This window comes from Bombina bombina, chromosome 8 (genome assembly GCF_027579735.1).
Source record: "Bombina bombina isolate aBomBom1 chromosome 8, aBomBom1.pri, whole genome shotgun sequence".
In the NCBI taxonomy this organism is placed as follows: domain Eukaryota; kingdom Metazoa; phylum Chordata; class Amphibia; order Anura; family Bombinatoridae; genus Bombina; species Bombina bombina.
Genome location: NC_069506.1, coordinates 73,089,514 through 73,104,393, shown reverse-complemented (window position 1 = coordinate 73,104,393; position 14,880 = coordinate 73,089,514).

The window sequence follows — 14,880 nt, the reverse complement described above, 5'->3', positions numbered from 1 at the left end:
TAATATACGGATAAGAGGTATTCCAGAGGCCATAGAAATCTCTGACCTACAAGATTATCTACAATCCCTGTTCTCATCTTTATTAAATTCACCAGACACCATGGAAGTGGCAATAGACCGAGCACACAGAGCCCTGAGGCCTAAGCCTCCAGAATCTGCTCCCCCCAGGGACGTGATAACGAGGATCAACAATTATCAAATGAAAGAAAACATTATGACTGCAGCGAGAGAGAAACGTCCAATACAGAAAGACGGTACAACTCTGCAGTTCTTTGCTGATTTATCCACCAGGACTCTCACTAGAAGGAAAGAATTATCGCCGCTCACGAGACACTTACAAACAAAGAACATCAATTATAGATGGGGTCACCCCTTTCATCTAGTGGCCATATGGAAGAATAGGAGAGCAATCTGTACCTCTCCATCAGAAATTGGAGACTTTTGCAGGAAACTAGAAATTCCACCCCCTCCTGGAGATGTGGATTCTGGACAATCTATAACAACAGCCCCGTCTACACGTGCTACCCCTTTGCCGCAGCGAAGGGAATGGCAGACAGTCAAATACAAGAAAACTACTCCTCAGAAAATAACATCTCAAACCTCAGGGAACTCAGAGACCCAAACAGGCTGAAAAGAGTCTGCCATAGGACATTCCATCTAAGTGGTGAGACCAGTAATAGAGTGTATGGTATACATCTTTAATATACTTAACAAGTGGACAAATGACTTATATCTGTCATAGATAAAATGCTAAATGACTATTTTTTTTATTTTTCTCTTGTTTAATGTTTAGAATGGTATAATTTCAAAAATTGAATTGCATAGTTAATTTACAAATGGAAGGTGACGAGAGGTGAATGGTATGAAAATAACTTGAGCAACAATAAGTGGGCTAAATAAATTCCGTTTGGAATTGTCTAGCCATTCCCCTATACCATTGTCATTACTACGTTCAGTTAATTGTTCTATATGTTGATAGAGTTTATGTTGTTAGTATTTTGTTAGGTTTTATATTGCAGAATCATTACACCCTATATATAGGTGAAGACTCATACTGGAAAAGAGGAGGAGAGTAAAAGGTATATGAATGGCTGATACATGTATTCAATTGGTAACACAAAATGTAAAAGGTTTCAATACCCCACATAAGAGATCATTAGCTCTTAGAGATATAAGTCACAGAGGGGGGGAAATTGTAGGCATTCAGGAAACTCACTTTAAAAGCGGCTCCATACCTAAATTTATGCATGGTATCTACCCACAACATTATCATAGTGCACATAACAAGAAAAAAATCAATGGAGTAAGCATTCTTATACATAAATCTACCCCATTCACATTGATAGATCAGAAAAAAGATAGGGATGGTAGATTCTTAGCCATAAGTGGAATGTTGTACAATAAAATAGTAACAATAGTAAACATATATGCCCCCAACCACAAACAAGCTGTTTTCCTCAAATCTATAATCCCCCTTATACGGGATATTCAGAGGGGACAATTGATAGTACTGGGGGATTTCAATATGCCCATCAACCCTTCATTAGATAGCTCAAATGCAAACATACACACTGCAAAGAACACATTGAGGTCACTTTGGCAATTCTTACACGCATTTGGCTTACACGATCCATGGAGAATCGCTAACCCCGACAGAAGGGATTATACATTCTTTTCTAGCCCCAATAGATCCTATTCGAGAATAGACTATATTCTGTTAGATCACTTAACTTTATCCAATGCTGTACTAACAAACATTTCACACACAGTGTGGTCAGACCACTCTATGGTCAAATGCTCAGTGACCTGGCCCTCAGCCCCAATAAGGGACTTTAATTGGAGACTAGATGAGACACTACTTTTGGACCCTAGGGTACGCGAGACACTAGAAAGTGAATTACAAGAATTTTTTGTACACAATAATAAAGGGGACATTGCTCCAGCTATGGTGTGGGAGGCACATAAGAGTGTTATAAGGGGTTCATTAATTAAAATTAGAGCCAACAAGAATAAACAATTAAGAGAAGAATATACTCACATTGCTAAAGAGATTGAGCAACTAGACCTTTCACATAAACTTCATCCACACGATGATAAGATCCTACAACAACTAAAATTTTATAGAGCTAAAATGCTATCTCACTTACATATAAAAGCACAATCGACTGCATTTAAACTCAAGCAGAAATACTACTGCGAAGCTAACAAACCAGGACGGCGGTTGGCTAGGTTGCTCAAATCTAAACAGGCAAAAAATTATATACACTCTATAAAAACCCCCACAGGAGAAAAAGTAGAAGACACAAAAAGAATAGCCGACACCTTCAAAAATTATTACCACGCTCTGTATAACCTCTTTCCTAGGAGAGTTGATACAGACCATGAAATTAATTGTCTAGAATATTTAAAATCCGTACAGGTTCCAAGAGTGTCTGAAGCAGACAGGGTAATGCTACAAGCCCCCATAAGTCACAAAGAGATTATAGTAGCCATCAAATCTTTAAAACCTGAAAAGGCCCCAGGCCCAGATGGATTCACAGGGTCATACTACAAAACATTCTCTGACATTTTGACACCTCATTTACTCAACACTTTCAGTCAAATAGATGACGGAAACACACTTCCTGATACCATGTTACAAGCTTATATCACAGTCCTCCCCAAACCAGGCAAGAAACCGGATACACCGGCGAACTACCGTCCAATCTCCCTACTGAATATAGACTTGAAAATACTAGCTAAGGTTCTGGCATACAGACTCAATAGTTTGCTCCCAACTCTGATCTCTCCGGACCAAGTAGGTTTTGTGCCGCGGAGGGAAGCCAAAGATAACACCGTTAAATTACTGAACATCCTAGAATACATTAATTCTAATAAAACCCCCTCAATATTACTTTCCACAGACGCTGAGAAGGCGTTCGATAGATTAGATTGGACCTTTCTACAGACAACCTTAAATAAATTTAATTTTCCTCTCCCTTTTATAAATAGAATCATGGCCCTATACTCCTTTCCCACGGCTCAAGTTAGGATAAATGGTACGTTATCAGAACAATTCGAAATACGAAATGGCACGCGCCAGGGATGTCCCCTCTCTCCACTTTTATTTATTCTTTCCCTAGAAACATTGGCAAGTAGAATTAGGTTAAACAACAATATAAAAGGAGTAATTATTAAAAATAGAGAATATAAACTGTCAATGTTCGCAGATGATGTTCTAATGTCCCTAACATATCCTTTGGATTCCCTCCCAGCGGTACAATCAGAGTTGTTGAAATATGGAGAGGTCTCAAACTTTCTAGTGAATCCCAACAAATCAGAATTACTACCACTACACTTACCACAGGCAGAACTGACTACTATCAAACAGAATAGTCCTTTCATGATACAACAGAAACATATCAAGTATCTAGGCATATATTTATTACACAATCTAGATCTAATTCGCACCTTTAACTACTCTAAACTCCTAAACAACATCACTAATCAGGCATCTTCGTGGCTATCCAAAAACATATCGTGGATAGGAAGAATAAACACAGTAAAAATGGTATTATTACCAAAAATTCTGTATATATTACAGAAATTACCACTTCCCAACACGCAGTTATACATCCAAAAATTACAGAGAGTGTTGTTTAGTTTTATATGGAAAAAAAAACCTGCTCGGGTAAATAAACTCTCATTATATGCCAATAAGACCATGGGGGGACTGGGAGTACCTAGCATACTCTTATACAAACAAGCTATTTCATTACAGAGACTAGTAGAGTGGTGTAGGCATAACTCAGATGAACCAAAACACTGGATTCAAATAGAATGTGACATTAGTAATGTACCACAATTAGGAGGGATTTGTTGGATACCCAAACTATTATCCAAGGTACAGAGCAACACCTCACATACGGTTTCAAATTCTCTGTCAGACTGGAAACACATACGAGATAAGTATAGCGGCATCTCTAGTAACTACTCACCCCTAACCCCAATACTGATGAATCCTGAATTTAAAGAAGGCCTAAGATATAAACCAGATAGTGGACATAGCCTGAAGGAATTCATTCCTATCACTATCATAACTACCTCAGGGAAAATGAACCTGAGAAATGAAATACAGGAGAAAGGGATAGGTTTCCTTGACAAATGGTTTCAGTACCACCAGGTAAATCACTACATTATGACTCACAAAGATAAGAATAGTTTGTTGAGACAGCTAACGCCCCTGGAACTAATGTGCATATCAACTATACCACAAAAAGGTTTAATTTCATCTATATATACATTACTTCTCAAAGCAACAACTCCAAAACCACACAACTTCACAAAAGGGTGGGAGAGAGACCTCTTAGGGGCGCAATGCCCAAAGGTCTGGGACGAGATATTTCGGGGATTAGTTCAATCGGCCCATACAACATATGCCTTGGAAACAAATTATAAAATACTGTTCCGGTGGTACCTGACACCTAATAGAATGAAACATCTATTCCCATCGGCCAACGGGAAGTGCTGGAGATGTAAACAAGAAACAGGTACTATGGGCCACATTTGGTGGTCGTGTGAGAAGATAAAAAAATTTTGGGAAACAATAATGGCAGAAATAAACACTGTAGTGTCCTGTAATGTTCCTTGCGAACCTTTAGTCTGCCTCTTCAACAAATTAGGAGGCATACGTTGCGCTATCAAAAGGAATATTATTCACATCATGCTGAACTCAGCAAAACAATTAATAGCCTCTCTATGGAGATCAGACACGGTCCCTACAGTTGATACTTGGAAAGAGAGAGTTAGGGGAAATATGATGATAGAAAGATACTTTTACCTTAAAACAAATAGATTGGCATTGTTTCATGATATGATATTTTATTGGGAATCTTATGCAGGTATATAATGGGGAAATAGAGAAATAGAGAAATAAAGAGACAGTTATTCATGAATACTTACTAAATCATAGATAAGAAGCTTAGATTGAAGCTAATAAACAGTTTGACAGGATGTTTTATCTTCACCTACAATCAAACAAGATTGATATAAAGTCTGCATGTTGTTGTTGTTATTGTTATTCTTATTGTTTTGGTTAATGATGTTTATAATGATTTATTGTATGTTTGGCAAAATATTCTTAGTCAATACATTGACACACATCAAGAGAATGCTTGTGCGAAGAAGAACTTCTCTGACTATTCAACAATGGGTTTTTCAAATATCTAATTAGGTTATCCCAAATATAATTGTGAGAAGAACACACAATAGAGTAATAGAATGGATTGTTGTTGTAAGTACTAATGTAACCCAATGATTGTTTGCATAATGTATTTCTTGAAATTTTCAATAAAGAAACAATAAATAAAAAAAAAAAAAAAAAAAAAAAAAATATTAGGTGATTCAGACAGAGCATTCAATTTTAAACAAATGTCAAATTTACTTCTATTTTCAAATTTGCTTCGTTCCCATGCTATTCTTTGTTGAAGAGATACCTAGGTATGAGTCTGTAGCACTACATGGTAGGAAATAATGCCGCCATCTAGTGCTCTTGCAAATGGATACCATTCTTAGTGCTCCAGACCTGTGCACGCTTATGTCCCTGCTTTTCAACATAAGATACCAAGAGAACAAAGAAAATTTAATAATAGATATAAATTAGAAAAATGTCTTTAGATTTTTAACCTCTTAAACCAATATTATATATATATACACGTTGTGCAGTACTTTGCTGGAGCTTCCTGCAGCTCGGACATATATATATATATATATATACGTCATGTGGTACGATAGGCAATCTTGGATTTTAAGTTACAGCCAAGAGCTGGAGTTCCTGAGCTCCAGGCATCTGACTGCATATGGAACCGGAGCACAATTGGTACTCCAGTTCCATATGAAGGCAGATGCCAGATTGTTACAGACGGTAGCACTGTGTGTGTCACTGTCTGTAACGATCATCTGCTGGTGCCGGCGAGAGGGGTGGGAGGGAAGGTGGGTGGGCAATCCAGTAGCGGAGGGAGGGAGTGTGATGGGCCCTACACTACAGAAAAGGAAATGAAGGGAGAGGGAGGGAGGGGGGATGGGGAGCTCACTACAGAAAAAAAGGTGTGAGTGGGGGGGTCGGGGAACCACTACACTAAATTAAAAAAAATATATAAAAGTATTTATGGGTACTGGCAGACAGCTGCCATTAATAAAGAAGGTTGCAATTAGTGGGAAGTGGGGGGTTAGAGAGCTATATGAGTGGATCAGGGAGGTGGGAGGCTTGAGGATGATCACTACACTGCAGAAAAGAATATATATATATATATATATATATATATATATATATATATATATATATATATACTGTATATATAATAAAAAAATAATATAATAATAATAATAATAATAAAAAATAATAATTAAAAAAAACCAACTAAACTGCATCGCCAGTTCCTAAGCTGGTAGTGACCAGTGGGGGGTGAGGGAGGGAAGAGAGCTGTTTGGGAGGGATCAGGGGGTGCTGCAGTTATTTTTTAACAGCCAAAATCCCCCCCGCTATTTGGCTTATTTGGAGGAGCCAATCTGGGCTTTAGTCTGCAGACAACAAGGCTATCAACTGCCATAAAGAGAATTGTTTGCAGTTGTTATCTGATAATGTCAATGAAGGACAGATATGTAGCAGGATTATAGCCTTGAGAAGTCAGCAGCTGCATTTTCAGGTCAGAGAGTTAGAAATTGCTCATATTTCAGAGCTAAATTACATGAAAAAGGAGCAAAATAAATAATGAAAATATATTGCAAAGTTGTTTCATTATGCATAGCTAAACAATTTATAAAACACTCTCAAGGTATTAACTGCCTTAATAATAGAAAGTGGAAATCTTCTTAAATCTGAACTGCGCCCTTTAAACGGAAATCAAACTCAAAGGGCCCCCATTTATTAAAAGTTGGTCAGAAAAGATTTGCTCCAGGGAACCTGTCCGCCAGGCATAGAGGCGAGCAGGCAGCATACATTGCACGCTTTTAACAGTACAATGCCCCCCCCCCTGCAGTTGAGGTCACACAATACATTTTTTGCAGTTTTTTTTGCACAGTTTAAAAGTTACATAACAAATATAAGCTCCAAGATGGTGGCACCCAGTGTGAAGATGCAGAACTTCACTAACAAATACATGTAAGGGGTTAAAAAGTATAATGATTGGGGGGGTCCTCTGCGATCTGGAGAGGACGCATATCCATGCAGCTCCTGCTGAAATTTTCATAATTCGCTGGTTATATCAGCATCTCCGCTTATAATTATTATTCTCATCGCAGTCCTGCTTTTTTTTATGATTCATGAGCTGAGGATTGGACAAACTGGCCTAAAGCTGTAGCTTTACACAGGGCCATAACTCCCCCCCCTCCGGTGATACGGAGCACCTCGCCATAACTGAACATCAGAACAATGGAACATTACTGATTTCTATTTTCCTTTAATCCTGCACTCTAAGGGCTAAATCTATCAAGCAGCGAATGCTACAATCTACCCCGTAGTTTCAGGTCAGCCTGAAACTTAAGATAAGAAGCAGCACTCGTAAGATCTCTGCTCCTTAACTTATTCGCCACCTCTGAGGTGGCGGACAGCAATCATCCCGATCAGATACGATTGGGATGATTGACACCCCCTGCTAGCAGGGGTTGGCATTGCACAAGCATTTCACCAGAAATGCTTGTGCAATGATAAATGCCGACAGCGTGTGTTGCCGGCATTTATCGATGTCCGCCCAACATTTGATAAATCTACCCCCAAATCTTAATATAAAACTGCACATCAATAATTTCTGTGATAAAAATCATGCAGGGAAAAACCTCATCTGCCAAAATCGATGTGATCTTTGCATGAGTGGAAAACTTACTGTTTTCAATATTGGAGAGATCAATATCTGGGGAATACTTATTTCAATGCGTTAAGCCTGACACATACCTGCCCAACTGTGCAGAGCTGTTGCTTCCATATGGAGATAGTGGCCCTGAAGATTCGGACCAGTGGACCATGTATGAGCAACCACCGCATGAAACAATGGCTTGTGCTGGGGGGTGGGACTTGCTTCCGCACCAAGAACATTTCAAGACAGACTCCACATCCATGTTGTCGGATAACAACAGATTTTCTATATTCTAAAGAGGCGCCTCTGTCACTGCTCATCAACTCACAGATCAGGAAGCCATCGATCCAAAACTAACATCGCAAGCAGAGAACAGTGATCCCATATTGATAACTACTTATGGCACCATGGTTAACAACTCACTACCTACATGTTTAATGATTGTTGCAAAAAACATTTATCCCGGATTGCACCTGCAGGCTGATGCAGTAGACTGTCTGTACAAAGCAAGCCAGTCTTTAATCCTACTTGACAACTTTTGTGATCTCCTTTTTGGGATTGTGACTATATCAATTACTCTCTATCCATTAGAAACTGCATATGGATCTATCCACAATGTACTTTATAGGCAGCTTGACACTCACCTGGTTTATGCAGCCTACCAAAGTATCACTTAAAGGGACAGACTACAATATAATTTGTATTGTTTTAAAAGATAGGGAATCCATTTATTACCCATTCCCCAGTTTTGCATAACCAACACAGTTATATTAATATACTTTTTAGCTCTGTGATTACCTTGTATCTAAGCATCTTCTGAAAGACCCCTGATCACATGACTATTATCTATTGATTTGAATTTAGTATTGTGTCGTGCTAACTTTTAAATAATTCCCCAGGCATGAACACATTGTTATCTATATGGCCCACATGAACTATCAGTATCCTGTTGTGAAAAGCAAATACAAAACATGTGATTAAGAGGATGTCTATAGAGCTTTTGAAACAGGCAGAAACATAGAGGTTTAAATGTTATAAAGTATATTAATCTAGCAATGTTGGTTGTGCAAAGCTGAGGAATGGGTAGTAAAGGTGTTATCTATCTTTTTTAAACAATAACACATTTAGTGTAGACTATCCCTTTAAGTTAGAACTAGACTAGAGATGCTTCAGTTAAATATGTTTTCTCCCTACCACTGTTTAGCCTTAACTATGTTTCTCTTTAATGTAGATATAAAAATATTGGTTCAGCACCTTAGCAGTCTTCAATACAAGGACACATTCTATTTTTGTTAATATTGATATTTCCATGTACACTTCTTATTATCTGTTCTATTTGATTGTATAGGAAGTTTCCCTATAGTTCTAACCTACAGAATCATAACCTCTATAGCATATCATCATGCCAGTCCTAGACTAGATATTACTACTGCAATTCAAACATTTCAACTCAATCCCGTAGGCTTTCATTATATTTCTGTGCCAAAATTATTCTCCACCACCCCACACCCTTTCTTTTTTCAAATTGTGCATAGCAGCCAGCGGCCGAGGTTGAGAACCACGTCTTTTCTGAATTGGGAAGGAGGAGAAGGAAATGAAAAGGGGGAAGAAAATAGAAATGAAATTTTTTTAAAACACCATTATATACTAAAACTTCCTATTCTCTGCTAGATCATATTAAACCTTTAAGCAATGGCTTTTTATGTTATACTTCATATATTACCTTACTGATGTAAATATGAAAAGATCCAAGCGAGGCCTTTACTCTAATAAATCCCTACATCTATACTACTATATCGCGCAGAGAACCAAGAGAGTCCTCTCATACTACAAAGAACGAGATAAAAACGGTTTTGCTTTCTTTCAGTGTTTCAGGCCTGTTGCTTGAATAAATGAGGCACAAAATGTAATTCCGCACAAAACATTCAATTAAAGTGGCAGTAACATTTTTGAAATTGTATTATAAAATACTTAAGTGTGCATTATTTTTCATATTTTTTCATAATTTATTTTCCCCCCATTACTGTAATTTAAGTCTGAATTTGCAGTCCTGAAAATTAAAAGAGCATTTGAAAGGTTTGCAAGCTTAAAATTGCCCCATATTTTCCCCATATTTGCATTCTGTTAGCTTAATATTTCTGCTGAAGCCAAACAATGGGAATTTTGTTATCATAATGGCAATGGCAAACCCTGTCGTCTCCGGACTCAAGTCTGTATTGGCTTCTCTGAGTAAGAAAATGGTGGGTGCAGTTTGACCATTGCTGCAAAGGAGGTGTTAAACTCTTATAATAATGTTCAGACTCTGCTGATATGTTAATTTATTGAAAGACTACCAAAAAATAAAATATTGTAATTTCTGTCTCTTTAAGCCAAGCAAAAAGAAAAACTGCACTATAATGTAGATGTTTTTCAAAGGAGATTTGAAAAACATTAAACATAGTCAAGATCCCACCACAGAGTACTCATTGAAGTGTCTTTTCTGAGAAAGAAAATTATTTGCAAAAATAATCCCAAAATGCCCAATTTCCAGGTAGCAACACTAACTAAATTCACCATTTCCTCAAGATTATTATGGAGAGGCAAATTTAGGTTTAAAACCCCCACAGAAGCATATCTACTTTTCTTACGGTTTTTCTGTAGCTTATTGTTTTTTTTTTTCTCCTAGCCTTGTAGGAAAGATGAATTTATTTTTTTGTTAAAGCGGGAGTTCAGGTCCCTTTTTTCCCTCTGGAACAGACATCAAGGGCAGGGGTCAAGTCGAGTGGGAACGCATGAGAGCGGAGTTCCTGCACAGAGAACAGAAACACTTCAGTAAACACTGCTGCTGCTGGTGGGAGGAACTGGAGCACAGTTTGGTTAGAGGGATAGTGAGATCATCTAGTAATGGGCAATAACACTTTCTACAATACACTAAATGCAAGTCTGTCAGCTGCCCTGCTGTATGATCACCCCGCACTGTGTGGAACACATGGTGCTTACATTTCTGTGTGGCTTGCTATCGGTTATTTAGCTCCCCTCAGCAGAAATAGAATTATTGCACTTTAAGTGGGCGAGACTCTGTGACAGAGGAGGATTCTCAGGCCCAAAGGCAACCATTTAACCCTTCATTGGTTTTAATTTCCTTTCATTAACCAAGGTGTATAGATTATATACATATAAATACAGCATGTGTGTGTGTGTGTGTATATATAAAACTATTAATTGTGAGGGGGTGAGTTCCCGCCCTTTTTATTGTAGGACTTGATTCCTGAACGATGGTTCTATTTTATGGTAAGATTGTGGCTCATTGTCTCTGTACTTCCTATATTTCTGGAATGGGTGAATTTGGTGTTCCCTCCTAGCATTGTGGAACTTTTGAATTTGTTTGGTATAGTTACTTGGGAAGTGGGCTTTCCAGGCCTTTCATGCAAAATTGTTGTCTGACTAGAACAGCCACTCTCCCTCCTAGCTTTGTGGAATGGATGAATTTGGTTGGTGTGGCTACTTGTCGTAAAGTGGGCGTCCTGAGCCTTTTTTTTTTTTTTTTTTTTTTTTTTTTTTTAGCCTCTTGGAACAGGTGAATCTGGTTTGTTTGGATAATTGGGGAGTGGGTGTTCTGGGCCTGTTTTTGACTGGAATGGCCAGTTAGAAGTCATTCTGTGGCAGATGTGTGGCTGATTGTCTCTCTTCGACTTAGCCTTGTGGAGCTGGTGAATTTGGATGGTACGGCTACTTGGAAAATTGACTTTCTGGGCCTTTTTTGTATTATTATTTTTTTGACTGGAACTGGGTGTGGATTCAATGCCAGGTCAGTCGCTTGGTATTTCTCCCCCTTTTAGCCTCTTGTATAAGGTGAATTTGGTTTCTTTCTATAATAAAAGCAATAATGAAGTAATGCATATCTATTAGATTGCACACTTTTCAGGACAGCTTATCAGTGTCACAGAAAATCTTACTATCAGTTATCTGTGGTTGGGGGAGTCAAGGAATTCAACATTTATATTATATTCTATGGTGTAAGCAGATAGTCATTGAGCATGGTTTGTTATTAAATACGATCACAAGGTCTATACAATATATATTAGATTTAACACATCTAAACAAATAGCTGCCGTCTCATTACACTGCATTATCTTTATCCCATATCCAATGCCCTTACCTGCCTTCCTCAAAGTTGTTATCAATAGAGGGAGCACAGCTGGAGGACTTTGGAATTGTATGGCTAGATGTTATTGGGGAACCAGTGCTGCAGGCAACAGATTGAGACTTTGGGCAAACCTTGATAGAAGTGATCAAGGCCCCTGACTCAGCCACTGAGAAACTGGTGGAAGAGAAGAAAACAAGAATAGTTAGAAAAATTAGATAGAAACATTAAGAACAACTACTAAGACAAGATAATTAAGTAAATTATATATACAAGAAGTTAGTTGTCCCTTTCTTATACAGAATCACATGGACATACATGGTCAGGAATTCAGTGTTGTATCCCCAGTGAAAAGGAACACAGTAGGAACAAAGATGACATATTTCGGAGTACATTTCTTAGAGTGAGTCAGGGTGAGAGAAGCTTGCTACTGAGTCTTTTCTCTCATAGGAAGGATGACAATCTGAAGCAAAGTAGTGAATAATGTTAAGCATTTAATGATATAAGTAGAGTGTTTTGTAAATATAATTATTAATATATTCATATAAAATTAATGTCATCTTCATGTTCTTCAACCCCTAGTATATATGAGGCATTACTGCTGTGTGTGTGTGGGGGTAATTGATAATTTACTCATCACTGTTGTGACAATGTTACACTCAACTGGATTCACTTCCCAGTTACTAAGAAGTGAATCCAGTTGAGTGTAACATTGTCACTGACAGGAGCTAGGGACAGTGATGTCAGTAGAAACACACAGGTGTGTCACAGCTGAAGCTTTAAAGTACATTGTGTTTAACCTTTGCCACTGAAGGTGTTGAAAAAACAGACTCTGAACCTAGCGTGTTGGCTACGAAGTATAGTATTACATCCTACACTGTATTGCTAAATGACCCCCAGGAACCACTGAAGACTCGTGGACAAGTAAGAGGACTGCAAGGAGTGAGAGTACACTAACACAAGTGCCCTATAAATACCTCATATCTTGAGGATATACCAGGTGAGCGTGGATTTTACCCACTTTTATGTATATGCAAATTGTTTGAACGTATTACACGAAGTGTGCCCTCTGGCGCCTGTCTTGTTCCATACCTTCCAGATTTCTAAGAGGAACCTCACCCTGCAGGGGACAATCCTTCTTCATAGACGGGCTGCCAAACACCTACAGCACACAGGAACTAGCATTGTGGACTATAAGGAACATTATATATCCATAGACTGACCACCCTTAAAGGGACAGTCAACCCAAATTTTCAAATATGTAATTCCTATAAAGTTGCTAACGGTGTTTAGTTTGCACTGTAGCCTAATGTATTAGCCTAAATCGTTTATAAGCATTACTACTTACTTGTTTCTTCTTTGCAGTTTAAAATGCCTGCCTGCCCCCTCCCATATTTCGTCATCATGATCCTCAGGTTGCTCAGTCTCCAGCTCTAAGTCGGCTACTTCTCGTAATTCCACGCTCCTGTTTTTTTTTCACATGTGCATTGCGCCGCTAACAGGTGTGCACGTCTGTCAGTGAGCAGCTGTGTTTAGTGCCGTCTCTTGTTTATTGCAGGGTTGGAGCTGGAGCATACGAGCAGGTGGTGATCAAGCGCTAACAAATACACTACAGGGTATTCTGGTGCAGGATCCAGCCTGGATTGTCGCAGAACCACAAAACTGTGTCCCAGTGGGAATTTGTGACATCCAGAGTGACACTGCCCTGATTGGAACTTTGACAGCTCCATAGAGGAGTTTTAGATCAGATGGGCTCTCTGTCCTGTTAGAAAAGGGCAACACTCATTTATCTGGACAGGACGTTATCTGAGTTGTAACACAGTAATATTGCTCCAGTGGGCGACGCAATGCACACAACTTCCTGTTACACTGGGCTTCCTGAGATAATCACTAATAATCTTACAAACCAGGGTCTTAATTTCAGGGTGCTGCTTTTATTTTATTTTTTATATTACTTGGGGACCATATACACAATCATTAAATTCAGATGTCCAGGAAATCCATATTCTGCCTGAGGAACATCTCCGTTTGGTACCTTAATATGTAATTCCTATATTGTGCAGAACATAACTTGCTATGGGGTAGTATTTGTGACAGCCCAGCGTGACACTGGCAACTTGCACACTCTGGCACGGCCCTCTGTAGCTTATTCAGCTAATGCAAGAATCATATCTCACTCTAATTGTATCACATACACCTACAGTATTGGACAATAAGTGATAGATTTTGTACCTTAACTAACTGGGGCGATGGGTGTATGTGATACAATTAGAGTGAGATACGATGCAATGCGCATGCGCAAAAAAACAGGAGCGTGGAATTACGAGAAGTAGCCGACTTAGAGCTGGAGACTGAGCAACCTGAGGATCATGATGACGAAATATGGGAGGGGGCAGGTGGGCATTTTAAACTGCAAAGAAGAAACAAGTAAGTAGTAATGCTTATAAACAATTTAGGCTAATACATTAGGCTACAGTGCAAGCTAAACACCGTTAGCAACTTTATAGGAATTACATATTTGAAAATTTGGGTTGACTGTCCCTTTAAACCAATGAGACTGTTTGCTGCATAATTTGCAAGTGTCTTGTGTATATATATATATATTCTGGGTAGTGGATGGGAATATATATTAAGACCAACAGCATACTCATACACTTCTAGCGCTGATTACCTTTCTGTCTCTGTATATATATATATATATATATATAGAATTGGATGGACAAGATTAATACACAACTACGTGAATATAATAATGCCTTAATTGCCTTCAAAAACAAAAAGCTTGGTTATGTTATGGAGGATTACAAGGATAAAAAAGTGTACCGGTGGACACTTGGACCTGTTGAAAGAGCCCAGTACCAGCCAAGGAGACAAAGAAGGTTTAGAACATATGCACACCGACAATTGAACACGGTGGACTCAAGCTCT